Raw genomic sequence first — 16,335 nt, 5'->3', positions numbered from 1 at the left:
GACAGAGTCTCGCTTTGTCGCCCAGGCTGGAGTGCAGTGGTGCGATCTCGGCTCACTGCAAGCTCCACCTCCTGGGTTCACGCCATTCTCCTGCCTCAGCCTTCTGAATAGCTGGGACTACAGGCGCCCGCCACCATGCCCAGCTAATTTTTTGTATTTTTAGTAGACACAGGGTTTCACCGTGTTAGCCAGGATGGTCTCGATCTCCCGACCTCGTGATCTACCCGCCTCGGCCTCCCAAAATGCTGGGATTACAGGTGTGAGCCACCGTGCCCGGCCATAGCTGGCTAACTCTTAACTGCCCTCAGGATATAAGGATGTAACTCAAACAGCACCTCCTCTAAGAAGTCTTTACCAATATTCTCCCATCCTCCTACCCCAGAGCAATTTAGACATACCTCTTATATAGCAATGATCACACTTGATTATAATTATTGGTCACCTGCTCTTAACTAAAAACTTCCTGAGGTCAGGAACTGAATTTGCATATGACATATGAGCCTTCATCACAAAGGCATTCTAAGGTAGTTCCCAATTATTTTGAGATTCAACAAAATTCCAGAAAGCAAAGAAAAATTTTAAAAAGAACTATTCAACATAAGGGCATTGTTTAATAAGTTATAATTGGCTGGGCACGGTGGCTCACACCTGCAATCCTAGCACTTTGGGAAGCCAAGGTGGGTGGATCACCTGAGGTCAGCAGTTTGACACCAGCCTGGCCAACATGGTGAAACCCTGTCTCTACTAAAAGTATAAAAATTAGCCGGGGCGTGGTGGCCCGCGCCTGTAATCCCAGCTACTCAGGAGGCTGAGGCAGGAGAATCGCTTGAACCCGGGAGGTGGAGGTTGCAGTGAGCCGAGATCGTGCCACTGCACTCCAGTCTGGGTGACAACAGTGAGACTCTATCTCAGGAAAAAAAAATTATAATTCCCTGCTGGATGGAATATTATCTAGACAATTCAGAGATAATTTAAAATGTAAACATCCCTTCTATGTAGCCTAAAATAAAATCAGGATTAAAAATCTATATGTGAACATTTTATAGTTATGCAAAAAATGCACGTGAGCAAAGATATAAAGGGAACATCACAAAATTCTATTGTTTTTTCATGTTGACATTATGGGTGATTTCTGTCCTCCTTTATAAATTTTTATGTCTTTTTTTTTTTTTTGAGATGGCGTCTCGCCCAGGCTGGAGTGCAGTGGCGTGATCTCAGCTCACTCACACCATTCTTCTGCCTCAGCCTACAGAGTAGCTGGGACTACAGGCACCCGCCACCACGCCTGGCTAATTTTTTGTATTTTTAGTAGAGACGGGATTTCACTGTGTCGGCCTGGATGGTCTCGATCTCCTGATGTTGTGATCTGCCCGCCTCGGCCTCCCAAAGTGTCTAAAATGGCCAGGCGTGGTGGCTCACACCTGTAATCCCAGCGCTTTGGGAGGCTGAGGCAGGCAGATCACCTGAGGTCAGGAGTTCAAGACCAGCCTGAACAACATGGTGGAACCGTCTCTACTAAAAATACAAAAAAAGTAGCTGGGCGTGATGGTAGGCGCCTGTAATCCCAGCTACTTGGGAGGCTGAGGCAGAATTGCCTGAACCAGTGAGGTGGGGATTGCAGTAAGCTGAGATTGCACCACTGTACTCCAGCCTGGGTGACAGAGCAAGACTCCCTCTAAAAAAAAAAAAAGAAAAAGAAAAAAGAAAAAAATGAGGCGGGGCTTGGTGGCTCATGCCTGTAATCCCAGCTCTTTGGGAAGCTAAGGCAGGCGAATCGCTTGAGCTGAGGAGTTCGAGACCACCCTGGGCAACATAGCAAGGCCTCGTTTCAGTTCTAAAAATATATATATATATAAATAAATAAATGAAAAATGTAAAAAGAAACTTCCAAAGAGCTTCAGGGTATTACCACAGCCTTCTGGAAGCAAGACGCTCACTCTGTTTGCAAGTAGCAACACAAGCCCCTTAGGCTGGCACAAATAGCGGGGAGCTCCTGGGCTCACTAACGAGCTCATGATGGCTGGACCAGCCCTATGCAGGTCAAGAAAGTACTTGCACCAAATACACAGTTCACTAATGGTATCTTACAAATCCTTGTGATCTCTTAAAAACAGTCCCTTGTAAACAGTAACCAGTAACTAAATGCACGCAGATCCCCAGCACTCAGAATCAAGCATTAAAAGGTCAAAACAAGTGCAGTGAGTCATTAACTTGTTCAACCCAATTTGCAGTTCTGATGGCAGCTGAGTTGAGAATTAAAGAGTAGAAAGAAAGGAAAACACACACAAAAAATTCAAAATGAACGTTTCCACTTTCACTTGAGAGAATCAACCTCTTACCCTGTTATATTTTCAGTCCTTGGCTAACTTTAAACTCCCCCTACCAATTTGAAAATCATGTATGCTAACTTTAAATTTTCATACATTACAAAAGTATATAAAATTAAGTACAAATGCCCTCATTTTCCCCAAGTCTAGAAGTAACAACTGTTAAGTTTGTTCTAGCTCTTTCCAAACTTTTTCCATGCATTTGTTAACACCCATAGAAAACTGAATGTTTTCTCTTTTCTTTTTTTTTTTTTTTTTTTTTTGAGATGGAGTCTCACGGTTGCCCAGGCTGGAGTGCAGTGGCATGATCTCGGCTCACTGCAAGCTCTGCCTCCTGGGTTCACGCCATTCTCCTGCCTCAGCCTCCCAAGTAGCTGAGACTATAGGCGCCCGCCACCATGCCCAGCTAATTTTTTTGTATTTTTTAGTAGAGACAGGGTTTCATCGTGTTAGCCAGGTTGGTCTCGATCTCCTACCTTGTGATCCGCCCGCCTCGGCCTCCCAACATGCTGGGATTACAGGCCTGAGCCACTGCTCCAGGCCGAGAATGTTTTCTCTTTCTACTTTACAGTATCTTTAGGTGAAATTTACATAACTCAATTACTTTTTTTGTTGTTGTTTCTTGGAGATGGGTCTTGCTCTGTTGCCCATGCTGGAGTGCAGTGGTGCAACCATAGCTCGCTGTAACCTCAAACTCCTGGGCTCAAGTGATGCTCCCACCTCAGCCTCTTGAGTAGCTAAGATTATAGATGAGTGCCACCACTAAGCAAGTGCCTGGCTAATTTTTTTATTTTTAATTTAGTAGGCATGGAGTCTTGCTGTGTTTCCCAGGTTGGTCTTGAACTTCGGGTCTCAAGAGATCCTCCTGCCTCAGCCTCCCAAACTGCTGGGATTACAGGCATGAGCCACTGTGCCCAGCCTACAATTAACCATTTTTTAGTGAACAATTCAATGCTATTTAGTATATTCACGAGGTTGTACAACTACCACTCTATCTAGTTCTTAAACATTTCCATTACCTCAAATTCACTTATTTTTTAAAATGGCTGCAGTTAGTATCCCTCCCATAGGCTGGACAGGCCTATTGATTTAATTAATCCACAACTGATGGACATTAAAATTGTTTCCAGTGTCTGGCTATTACAAAAAGTGCCTCAGTGAACATGCTTTGTGTATTAGCGCTGATACTTCTAAAAGGCAGGAATTCCTTAAGTGGAATTCCTTGGTCTAAGAAGTATGAATATTTTAATGTTTGAGATGTACCACTAAGTTGACCTCCAAATAGGCTATTCAACTTTATATTCCTCAGATAGGTACATTTCTCTCATAGATTGGTCACATTCTCATTACAAGGTATTATTATCAATCTGATAGGTTAAAACAACTACACCTTAATTTCAGTTTTGTGTTTCGAAGGTAAGATTGAGCATATTTTAATTAATTTATTTAAAAATTTCCCAGAGAGTTAGAGATTGTCTTCTGCTGCGGCATGGGAAAAAGGAGAACAGTAAGCTGTACTAAGTGAGCTCTACCATTACAGAATTCTTGCTTTGCATTTCCCTAGTGATTGCTGGACTCGGGGTACTATGGGGGATATCACAGAGGGTCTTTTATATGCTTTGCCTACACTTAGCACTTCTGATATATTCTCTCTGATTCTTATAACCACCCTGCAAGTTGGGGGTTTATTCCCATTCTAGTGAGGAGGAAACTGAGGTTGAGGGAGGCTAAGATTCAAAACCAGATCTGTTTTGTTCCAACAGAGCCTGAGCTCTTTCTACTATGGGGACTGCATCTACTGTTTGCATGCAAGACATGCATTTTGGGGAGGTTTCAGTGAGATGGGATCCAGCTCCTGCCTTCTAGGAATATAAATCTAGTTAAGGAGCGAGAGAGGATGCATTTGCTCAGCTTTAGGAATAACGGCTGATCTCTGACTAATCAAACTTCAAATTTACACCTTTAATTAGGCTGGATTAAAAGAAACATTTTTTCTTACACCACTCAGAAGGGGACTGGATGTTGAAAGAAGAATCCCAAGGGAGGAATAAAGAATGCCAACCATTTTTCCAGGTGAGGTTACTCACACCTGTAAGTCTAGCACTTTGGCAGGCTAGATGGGAGGATTACCTGAGGCTAGGAGTTTGATACCAGCCTGGGCAATGTAGCAAGACCCTGCCTCTACAAAAAGGGATAATCATACAATAATACCAAACCAGTGTGTGGGCAGCAGCTGGGCTGGGCTGGGGACAGCACCTGGGTGATGGGTGGGTGTTCACAACAGCACTGACTACATACCATGAGCTACCCCGAATCCATCATCAGTACCACTGGGAGAAACTATATTGAGAGAACTTGAGTTGAGGGAGGAACAGGTGACTACTACTAGAAAAAAAAAAAAAAATCTCTAAAGAGGATGCCTCTTTAAAGAACAGCCACATCCCTACCAGCATTCCTGCCACTGTCCATCTACACACCCTTTGCCCTTCTCTATTTTTCTCTATATTCAATATGTGCTATATTTATAGGTTTGTTTATTTCATGTCTATTTCCTTCCAATAGAAGGTAAACTCCTTGAAGGCAGGCATATCTACCTGCTGATGGATTCATCAGCAACTGACATAGTAAGACCTCAACAACTTTTGCTTAATTATTAAATGTTATGCTTGCTATGTGCTGGGCACTGTGAGGAGAGCTCTAGAGGGAAGGATTCTGCCCCCTTTACAGATGAGGAAACTTGAGGCTCAAGAAGGTGAAACTTTGCTGAAGGTCACACAGCAATGAATGGTGCTTTATTAGTTAAAACCCAGCAGTAAGGTGACTGTCAGAATGACAATTCAAGTCTAGTCTATTTCAGGCCAACCCCTCTGCCCCAATACTTAACCAATATCCTACCCTAATTGCCCTAGGATAAGATTCATAGTGTGGTGGGGTACACATGCCCAAATAAATGAATTGTAGGTTACTTCTTGGCCTGTAGAAAGTTTGAAAGTTCTTAACCTGGCCACCACATTTTGGACTACAGATTCTTTATTGTGGGAGGCTCTCCTGTGCATTGTAGGATATTTAGCATCATCTTTGGCCTCTAACCACCAGATGCCAGCAGCACAGCCAGCCCAGTTATGACAACCAAAACATCTCCAGACATTGCCAAATGTTCCTGGGGTTAGAAACACTGGTCCACGGTTAACTAGGAGAGGCCCACCTCAAAGTGAGGGACCTGGCCTTGGGCAGGACCACATAAAAACAGAAGCACATACATATATCTCCCTGGGTGTGGGGATGCTGGGAATGGAGTGAAAAATATTCCAGGACAAGCAAGAGTTTCCATGAGGGAATCTGGCCTAGCAAATGAGTCAAAAACTGAAATCTCATAATTGCTGGCAGCTAAAACAACAATGACCATAACAGAGATAATGCAGATTGAGGAAATGGTGCTCATGTTTATGCCTGAGCTGGATATGTGGAAAAGATGCTGCAAATGCAAAAGAGACTGTCTGTCAGGGGCTGGGGGAGGGGGGTGGCAGGTGCACTTTACACGTGTCAGAGGAAATGTAAACCCAGCAGGTAGGCATGATGGGACAGATCTGATTTGTTAATGCTGCCTGTTCAGCGGGGTCCTCCCTCGCCCTGTTCCAAAAACCGTTTTCCACAGCCACAGACAACATGCTCCAATAAAGTATTCAAGCCAAGGAAATTCTCCACACTTACCATCCTAACCATATCGCTATTTTGTAGCAGATGTTTTATTACCAAGGATTGGAGGTTGGGGTGGGACTGTAAGAGGAAAACACTTTCCTATGTTGCCACTGCAGTGGGTTAAACCAAAGTGTACAGCAATAATGGCCAGGACAGGAAAATGTTATCCAACAGCATCCTGGAGGAGTCTCCTATGAGGGTTCATTACAGAAATTAATGATAAGTGAGAAGTAACACTTCCCAGCTGTGTGGTCTCTGTCACATTTAACCCTCATGCTAATCCTAGGAGAGGCATTGGGCAGGTTCTTGTATTTTTCCCCTTTTAATAGATGAGAAATTTGAGTAGCAGAGTGGTAAGTGATTGGCACATGTATTGGAATAGGAACTGAGTGCAACTGTTTGACTCCAAAACATGGATTTGGGTGAAGAACATAGGCTTTGGAGTAAAACAGGCATGGCTTCAAGTTCACTCAATGGCTGAGAGACCTTTCATCTCTCTGGGTCTCAGTTTCCTCATCTCTAAAAGGTGCATAATAATAAGTACCTCACAAAGTTTTAGTGAGGATTGGATAAGATAAAGTACACGAGAGGCTTGGCCAAGTCCCTGGCACTCGGTCAGCAGGAATGGTAGTTACCTATCATTGTCATACCACAGACCGCACTGCCACTATTAGTGCTTGTTTATACATGCATTCATTCATTAGCAAACAGCAGACACATCTCTCTGAACTACCTGGACCAAATGGCTCCTAGGGGGACTTCCATTAGGATAACTCCTAGGGAAAGAAAAGCCCTCAGCAGGACACTGTTGTTTATAAAAGATCTGGAAACAGCCTAAAATATTCTACAATAGGGATTAAACAAATTACACTGCAACAATAAAAGGAAGCCTTAAACAGTTGTTAAGAAACATTCTTTTTGAGAAAAGCTTAATGATAAGGAGAGAACCTCACATGTAGAGTTAAGTGAGAGAAGATCCAATTTGAAATACAACAAAACGTTAACAGGGGTTACACCCCTGGATGATGGGACTATGGATAATTTTTGTTTTCTTTTTAAAATTTTATTTATTTTTAATTTTTTTTTTTTTTTGGTAGAGACAGGGTCTTACTATATTGCCTGGGCTAGTCTTGAACCCCTGGCCTCAAGCAATCCTCTTGTTTCAGCTTCTCAAAGTGATGGAATTACAGGTGTGAGCCACTGCACCCGGCTGATTTTTATTTTCATCTTTTAATTCTCTAGATTTATTTTCCAGACTTTCTTTAATGAAGAAATATTAACTAAGAAGAAACACAGTCAGTTGACGAATGTGAAAGACAATGAACACTGAGTTAGAAATGGCACAATAAACATAAAACCACATATTTAGAATCTGATTCAGATTGATGCCCATTAAAACCATGGTAAAAGGGCACCCAATTAATTCATAATCAATAAATGTCAAACCTCAAAAACACAGTACAACAAGAAAACCTTCTGTAGCTTGGAGATATTCTGAGTAGAATGAATGAAAAGCTGAAGAAAATATTTGGCTTAGGTGTGGAGAAAATATTATACAATTTGCATAGCACAAGTCCAAAATTAGGAAGGCTTCCAGAGGCTTGGGGCAGTAGCCCAATCATCTTCATTGGGCACCATAAAATGGCTTTTGCATGAGAATGTTAATGACAAAATATTCCACAAGCTGAAACGGAAATGATGACTCTCCCTGCCATAGAAGGTGAACAGCAGTGAGGTGGGGTGCTCCAACTCAAAAGTCTGGTGACTATTTTTAAATCCTGGCAAACTTCAGGCTTTATTATGATGAAACTTTGACTTTTTGTGGTAAGCCTACGGCAGGAGAGGCACTCTGAACACCCTATGGAATCCCAGTTCTGGCCCTTAACAGCTGTGTGACCTTGGGCACAATTTTAAACCTTCAGATCTCTCCCTGTAAGTGATGATGAATCCTATCTTGCAGAGTTTTAGAGATGATATGAGGCCATGAACATAAGGTACTTTGTGCAGAACCTGGTTCATCATAGATACTACACTAATGAGTGTTATTACTAAATAAAAAATGACAAGCTTTAAATTACAACAGTCAACAACTTTTTTTTTTTTTTTTTTGGAGACAGAGTTTCGTTTTGTTGCCCAGGCTGGAATGAAGTGGTACGATCTCAGCTCACTGCAGCCTCCGCCTCCCGGGTTTGAGCAATTCTCGTGCCTCAGCCTCCTGAGTAGCTGGGATTACAGGCGCCTGCCACCAAGCCTGGCCGATTTTTTGTATTTTAGTAGAGACAGGGTTTCACCATCTTGCCCAGGCTGGTCTTGAACTCCTGAGCTCAGACAATCCACCTGTCTCGGCCTCCCAAAGTGCTAGGATTACAGGCATGAGCCACCGCACCTGGCCCAATATCAACTATTTGCAGTGGCTTCCAGGAACGATAAAGAACAGTAATATTCTACTACTCCAGGAATAGTAAAGAACAGCAGAGAATCAGGAGTTCCTTTTGAGATAGACTACAGATTAACTTGTCAGCTATACTCTCCAAACTTGTCCAACTCGCCTTATTTTGTTGTTCTGTTTGTTTTATTTTAGGCTTTTAGCAGCCTGAAGCCGTGGTTTTTAGTTTCTGTTTCTAGTGATAAACAGAAAAGAGGGATAAGGAAGGGGCTTTACTGGCCCAACCAGAAAGAGAAACTAAGAACCCATGACTGTATTCTCTCCCTTGGATACCCAATACAAGACAGTCTCGTTTCTGGTTGCTTTCCCTAACACACATGTGCCATCCACCCCCAAGCTCATCTCCATGTCAGCCAAATAAGCTAGTTATAGAAAATATATGACCTTGACCTTGGACCAAGGGACAAAGTTTGAGGTGCTCGGAGAAGGAAATCATGGTTGTCAGACATGGAAATCAGCACATATGCTTGGGTAATTTCTTACTTATTTATTACTACTTCTATCTAGATGGCATCAGTCATCCCATATTCCCTTCTCAAGCCTGAAATGCTATCTCCCTTTCATCCTTATCATCTGTGAGCCATTCCAGGTCCAACCCAAATCCCTCCACCCTTGCTAGGCAGCCTTCCTTGACGACCCCTCAGGCCATTGCTAAACTCTCTGTAGTGTATTTTATCATAGAAGATTTTCTAATCTTATTTTTATCTGGTTGCAAAGGTAATACATAATTATTAAAAAATTCAAGTACAACAGAAATATATAATGAAAAAAATCAATAGTTCTATCTCATTTATTTATTTTCTATTCACTTGTAATTCTTACATACTGGGGGAAAAAGGAGAACACAAAATAAACAAAAGAACCGCAAAAGTATCTTATAATTGTATTCCCAAGAGACAACAGAAAAAAAAAAAAAAGAATTTGACGTTCCTGGTTTTTTTCCTATCCATATACTAATATGGGTGTATATTATTAATTGGGACAGTGGTTTTGAACTTTTCCCCAATTTTCTTCCCCTACTTGCTAATATACCTTAGACAACTTTTACCAAGTAGAACTTTTACAATTCTCTAGAGCAGGACTACCTTTCTCTATTGACTGTCTCCCCATTAAGTCGAGGAAGAATAAATAACACAGTGGATCCAAAGAACATTAATGGAGACCACTAATTTATCATATATTCATGCTGCATCTGGGTTGAATAAAATAATTCCCTGATCTAAGGGCCAGAGGATGGAGCAATGAGAGGCTGTGGTTGCCAGAAACCCTTCTTTGCCATAGCAATACTTCCTGGAGGGGCTACAACTGGGGGAGGGGACACATATTCTATTATGAAGTAGCCCAGCTGCAGGAGATGGGCAGGGCCCCATCACTAGGCTGGCAGCCACTGCCAGGCCCTGGAGAGAGCTTAGGAGCAGCAATGGCTGCCTTTTCTAGTCATAACAGTGATAATAATAGCAAGTACTAATTTTTGAGCACATCCTAAGTAATGTGTAGTATTAGGCACTGTGGATACGGAGATAAGACACCACCTTGGCTTGCGTGGAAAACCCAAGGGGCCCCTGGGAAGAGCTATTTTGAAGGATATCACAGCAAAGAGAAAAACTGTGGCAAAAGAGATGGAGAAATGTTAAGAAGTCTAGATTTAGATGTGAAAACAGAGAAGCAGGTCTGTCCAAAACTGACACACATCAATAACAGAAGCCTTGCTGTATCAATGGCCTTTAGTATTCACACCCTTTGACCAGAATTCCATTTCTAGGAGTATAATCAAAGGAAAGAAAGAAATACAGACATGCACATGATCAGGATGTTGAAAGCACTGTTATCTATAATGATCAAAAAACAGAAACAAATGTTCAACAACAGGAGAGTGATTAAATAACTGTACATTCTTTTGATGAAATGCTATATGAGTCCATTAAGAATCAGGTCTGTAGCCAGGTGTGGTAGCTCATGCCTATAATCCCAGCACTTTGGGAGGCCACGGTGGTAGGCCAGGAGTTTGAGACCAGCCTGGGCAACATAGTGAGATTTTTGTCTCTATTAAAAAAAAAAAAATCAAGTCTTTGAAAACTACAAATGACATGAAAAATACTCTTCCATTGTAGAGTTATTTTATACCGTTAAGACCAAAGGGAGTAAAAAAATAGCATATACAGTGTGATAGTGATTTTGTTTTAAAAAATGCACATGCAAGTATAGTAAAAGGTAAAATTGCCTGAGTATGTACCAAAATATTAATGGAAGTTTTTTGGTGATGGGAAGTAGGATTACAAGTGACTTTTACTCTCTTTTATGTGCTTCACTATATTTTTCAATATTTATTTATTTACTTATTTTGAAATAGGGTCTCACTCTGCTGCCCAGGCTGGAGTGCAGTGGCATGATCTCGGCTCACTGCAACTTCCACCTCCTGGGTTCAAGTGATCCTCACGCCTCAGTCTCCCAAGTAGCTGGGACAACAGGTATGCGCCACTACACCCAGCTAATTTTTGCGTTTTTTGGTAGAGACGGGGTTTCACCATGTTGGCCAGGCTGGTCTCAAACTCCTGACCTCAAGTGATCCGCCTGCCTCTGCTTCTCAAAGTGCTGGGATTACAGGCGTGAGCCACCACGCCCAGCCCCAGCCTCAATATATATATATATTTTTGAGACAGAGTCTCACTCTGTCACCCAGGCTGGAGTACAGTGGCACAATCTCTGCTCACTGTGACCTCTGCCTCCCGGGTTCAAGCAATTCTATCTGCCTCAGCCTCCAAAGTAGCCGGGATTACAGGTGCGTGCCACCACGCCTGGCTAATTTTTTGTATTTTTAGTAGAGACGGGGTTTCGCCATGTTGGCCAGGCTGGTCTGGAACTCCTGACCTCTGGTGATCCACCCGCCTCGGCCTCCCAAAGTGCTGGGATTACAGGTGTGAACCACTGCACCCGGCCTCAATATTTAAATGATGTTATATAATCAGAAAAGAAAGCACAATAGAAGGTAATTTAAAAAAAAAAAAGGACAAATGCATTAAAAAAACATTCAACATAGAGTTATTTAATATAAAAATATTCACAGCCTAAATATGTGTTAATATGAGACTGGTTATGTAAAATAATACATTGGAATAATATATACTCAGTCCATAATATTTTCCAAAAATAACTGTGACATAATACTCCCCCTAAGCTAGATAAAAACTCCTTGCCCAGCCAAGTAACAAAGGGAGGAGGAAAACAGATGGAACAAAACACACTAAGCAAAAAAAAAAAAAAAAAGACGACGACAAAATCCAGGCAAAAAGCGGTAAAGGAAATAAACAGGAATATTTAATCCTAATAAAAGGTGCAACTCCCCCAGGAGGCTGTAATGGTGACAAATATGAACATTTGTGCACTTAACTGCATAGCTTGGAAATGTGTGAGGCGGAGACTGACAGAGATGCAAGAGAAACTGATCATCCACAGTCACTGTGGGAGGCTTTAACCTAAAAGTGAGCAGATCACCCAGCAGAGATAAGGCTGAATAGACTGCAAGGAACCCAAAACTAGGCTCAGAGTGTGTGAGCTCTGTACCTATGCCTAGAATAGTGCTAGAGGGAAACTGGTAAACTATTAATGGATTGTTTTGGTGTTGGAAGACAATACGTGTTCTTTTTCTCTTTCTCCTTTTCTGCATTTTTCCATAATGAACATTCACTTTTATAATGGAAAAGGAAAAAGTACAAGTCCAAAGAGAATGAGGGCCTACATCACAACATCATGAACACAGCATTCCATAGCATGTGCTGAACTCAGCTCAAATGAGTCCAGCAGCCGTGCACAGCTGTGGATAGGGAGAGGCAGGGCTCAGGGAGCGACTGGCCAAAGGCGAGCTCGCCTTCCTCACTCCACACCAGAGGAGCGCATGAGGGCCCCTTTCAGAGCTGGGCCAGATCTTCCTCTCGGGCAGGCCAGGGTGGGGGGATTTATAGGCTCAGAGGGATCCAGACATCTGTGCTTGAGTCTACCAGCAGCACTAACCTTCCTGGTGAGAAGCAGACAGAGCGCCATGCAGTCAGGCTGTCCCTCCCCAACGTCCACAAATGCTGCCTTTGTGTTGGGGCGCAAGCCCCCAGCCCATATGGGCAGAGGACACAAGAGAGAACAAATCCTGCAGTGTCTTGCTGAACTGTGGCTGCAAGGACCAGTCACATGTGTGACTGGGCTTTTAACATTTTTGGAAGTGGCTGCCAGCCCAGAGCTCTCCTGATATCCTCCCGGGCTAACTTGTGGTCTCCTGAGGAACCAGAGGAAGGACTGCTAAGTGTTGCAGCATTGATTAAAGCACCGTGTTTGGGCTTAAGTCATCTCTTCTATAATTAAAAGAATCCAACCTGAGAGACATAATTGAATATCCAAAGGGATATATATGTCTCTAAGGTGTCAGAAGCTAGGGAAAAGGAATACTGCAACAGAGAACCAAGCTGCTCAATTTCAGCTTTGAATCATTTTTGGAATAGAAAAGGCATAAATAATACACACATACGGGTAATGGATAGCTGCTGAGAGGTTTGGGGCAGCTGATACACTCTTTGTTCTCTGTTTCTCCCTTATTGGAAAGGGAACCAAGACTTAGACAAAATCAGAGAGGATGTGAAGTAAGCCCACTGAGCAGCGCTATGGGGCCAGCTCTTCCCCTCATCCTTACTACTCCCAGACCACATTAAATTAGCATCCAGCTAGGTGCAGTGGCTCACGTCTGTGATCCCAGCACTTTGGGAGACCGAGGCGGGCGGATCACCTGAGGTCAGGAGTTTGAGACCAGCCTGTCGAACATGGTGAAACCGTCTCTACTAAAAATACAAAAATTAGCCAGGTGTGATGGTGGGCACCTGTAATCCCAGCTACTCGGGAGGCTGAGGCAGGAGAATCACTTGAACCCAGGAGGTGCAGGTGGAGGTGAGCCGAGAGCACGCCACTGCACTCCAGCCTGGGTGACAGAGCAAGACTCTGTCTTGAAAAAAATAAAATAAAATATAAAATAAAATAAATAAAATGAAATAAAATAAAACATAAATTGGCACCCTCTCTCAGTCTCGCTGGTGAGGGAAACTATTATTGAGATGCTACAGCTGGAAATAATGCCACAGAAGTTGCACTGTGTGCACCAAGGTGAGTTACAAGAAGACATGTGGGGACAAGCTGGCATTCTCCATGCTTTCCAGATCATTCTGCAAACATGGCTGCTAACTCTGCATACAACTTGAGGGGTGTATTTCCATTCACTGACTGCCCCCCTCCCCACCCAAGGACACACTCAAACATAAGCACATTGCTCAATTCTCTCCGTATCTATGTACATTACCATTATGAATAACTCTTCTGTTTCTGCTGGGTTGTTCATGGCCAAGATATAAAGCTTAGAGTGAGCTATTTATCATGATATTTGAAAAAATTAAATTAAAAAAAAATATTTTGCACTTTGGGAGGCTGAGGCAGGTGGATCACTTTAGGTCCAGAGTTTGAGACCAGCCTGGCCAACATGGAGAAACCCCATCTCTACTAAAAATACAAAAAAATTAGCCAGACTTGGTGGCAGGTGACTGTAATCCCAGCTACTTGAGAGGCTGAGGCAGGAGAATTGCTTGAACCTGGGAGGTGGAGGTTGCAGTGAGCTGAGATCGTACCATTGCACTCTAGCCCGGGCAACAAGGGTGAAAGTCCATCTCAAAAAAAAGAAAAAAAATATTTTGCCAAAAAAATCTTTGAGGTTTTAAAAACCAATTTCCACATGTCAGATCCTCCCTTGGGTTTGGCTTTCTCATCCTTGCTTGGCCTCAGTCTGCTGGATTTCAGACATGGCTTGATTTCTTTCTGTTCTAGTTCTCTAGGTCAATGCAAATTTCTGAGGTGAGCAAATGTTTCCTGCACTGTTCTCTGTGAAGGAAGCCCAGAAACAGAAGAAAGAAATTTTGCCTGAGAAGCCAAAAGAAAGATTTTGAAGGTAGGATAACAGATCTTACAGCAGCCAGGGCCGGGCTGTAGTGGGAGGCACAGATTGTGCTCTTCCTAGGCCCAGGAGCACAAACACAAAAAGCCTACCAACAAGGCAATGACAGAGAGTAAAGGGCCAGGTGTTAGAAGGGCAATTGAGAGAGGTGGGGACATTTGTAGGTGATGGTTGGCAGGCTGCCTAGGTCTAGCTCATTACTGCCATGTGGGAACACAGCACTGCTGCAAACCTACCAAAAGGCAATTCTATTATATCTGGAACACAGCAATATGAGGGCAGGAGGAAGAGCCTAATGCCTGATGAGGGCTCACTCAACACTTATTGAATGAATGAGGGCCTTCATGCACAGAGGGTGGACTGTCCTGGGAGCAATAACAGGAAGAGATGGCTGGTAATCTGGAGGTCTCACAATCAAGAGAGGAAATAATTGCAGAGTGAACTTGAGCCACAGCCATGGGATGGAGAGGAAAGGGTGAAATGCAGTAGACATTCTAAAGAATTTTCAAAAAGCAGTGCTCAGCGAAAGACCAGATGTGCAGGACTAGGGTGGTGATGAATCTTCCAGGGGATGCCTGCGATGAACTTGTCTAGAGGGCTGAAGGACTGGTCACAAGGGAGAAAAGGTAAACACATTCTTCACAGTTTCAAAGCCCTTCATCTTGCTCTCCCAGACGACTTTATTTTCTCTTTCCTCCGTTCTCCCACAAAAGGGATCAGGGGATTAACCAGGGATCCAGAGGCCCAAGTGCTGAGAGAAACAGACCCAAACCTATAGCTAATTAGGTGATGAGGTATTCATTCAGGCGAAACTGCAACGGAGTTAACAGAGGAACGGGCAGGGCAGGGGAAAAGCAATGGAGAGGAAGGGCATCTATGGGAAAGTAGAAAGAACCACTTGGGCTATATGTGGAGTCATGACATATTGGCAGTATGGTAGGCAGGCAAGGACTGAAAGGGCTGAGGGAGAACCTCAAACAGTTCTCAAGTCATGGATTTTCACAGCATGAGGCATGCCTTGGGTTCTGGTCCCCAGTTTTCTTAAAGACTGAGAGCAGAGATAAAAAAATATTGCCAAGCAAAAGTATTCAATGACAAATACATGGCAGACTCAAGACAGCTGCTCAGCTAAACCAGGTGAGCCTTTCATGGCATATTTTTTGTGGGCTTCAATCTAAAGGAAAATTTGTATAATTATCAAATTGGGTCTAAGGCCTTGGATAAATCTCAACGTTCACTTTAAAAGATACACTTCATCAACAGTTTAAGAATAACTATAACTACTTGCTAACCAAAAAACTATTATAGTAGCTAATATTTACTACTTAGTCAACTAATTCAAAGATTAATGATTGCTAACTAAGGGCCAAGGCGTTATGCTAGGCCTTTTAAATGCACTGTCTTGTAAATCTTTACAAGGATTCCATGATGGTTTGGTGGCATCATGGCAAATTTACCCATAAGGAATAGAAGACCTATCTGTAGGACAAAGTATGGAAAAAAAATTTTTTTAACAAAAAATAAAAGCAAGACCTAGAGATGTTAAGTCACCTGCCCAAGGTGAGCCAAGGTTAGAACCCAAGGTACTTCCACTCCGAGGTCCTTAGGTCCTCGTTCTAAGCCAAGGGTCAGCAAACATTTTATGTGAAGGGCCAGATGGTAGATATTTTTGGCTTTGTGGGCAATATGGTCTCTGTCACAACTACTCAATTATGCCATAGTACAAAGCAGCCATGGACAATAAACAGATGGGCATGGCTATGTTCCAACAAAACTTTATTTATGGATACTGAAATTTGAATTTCATGTAGTTTTCACGTGTCACGAAACAGCACCATTCTTTTGATTTTCCCCCAAGAATTTTAAAAAGTAAAAATCAGGCTTAG

General features: G+C 42.8%; 1 protein-coding gene across 9 annotated transcripts in view; it reads right to left on the bottom strand.

The window, feature by feature from the left end:
* The window catches only part of ARHGEF3 (Rho guanine nucleotide exchange factor 3), a 340,100-nt gene that overhangs the window by 30,397 nt on the left and 293,368 nt on the right, over window positions 1-16,335 (bottom strand). The gene's annotated exons all lie outside the window — the stretch shown is intronic.

The sequence above is a fragment of the Papio anubis genome, chromosome 2, assembly GCF_008728515.1.
Source record: "Papio anubis isolate 15944 chromosome 2, Panubis1.0, whole genome shotgun sequence".
Taxonomy (NCBI): domain Eukaryota; kingdom Metazoa; phylum Chordata; class Mammalia; order Primates; family Cercopithecidae; genus Papio; species Papio anubis.
Note: the sequence above shows the minus strand (reverse complement) of the source record. Positions and strands in the feature narration are given on the sequence as shown.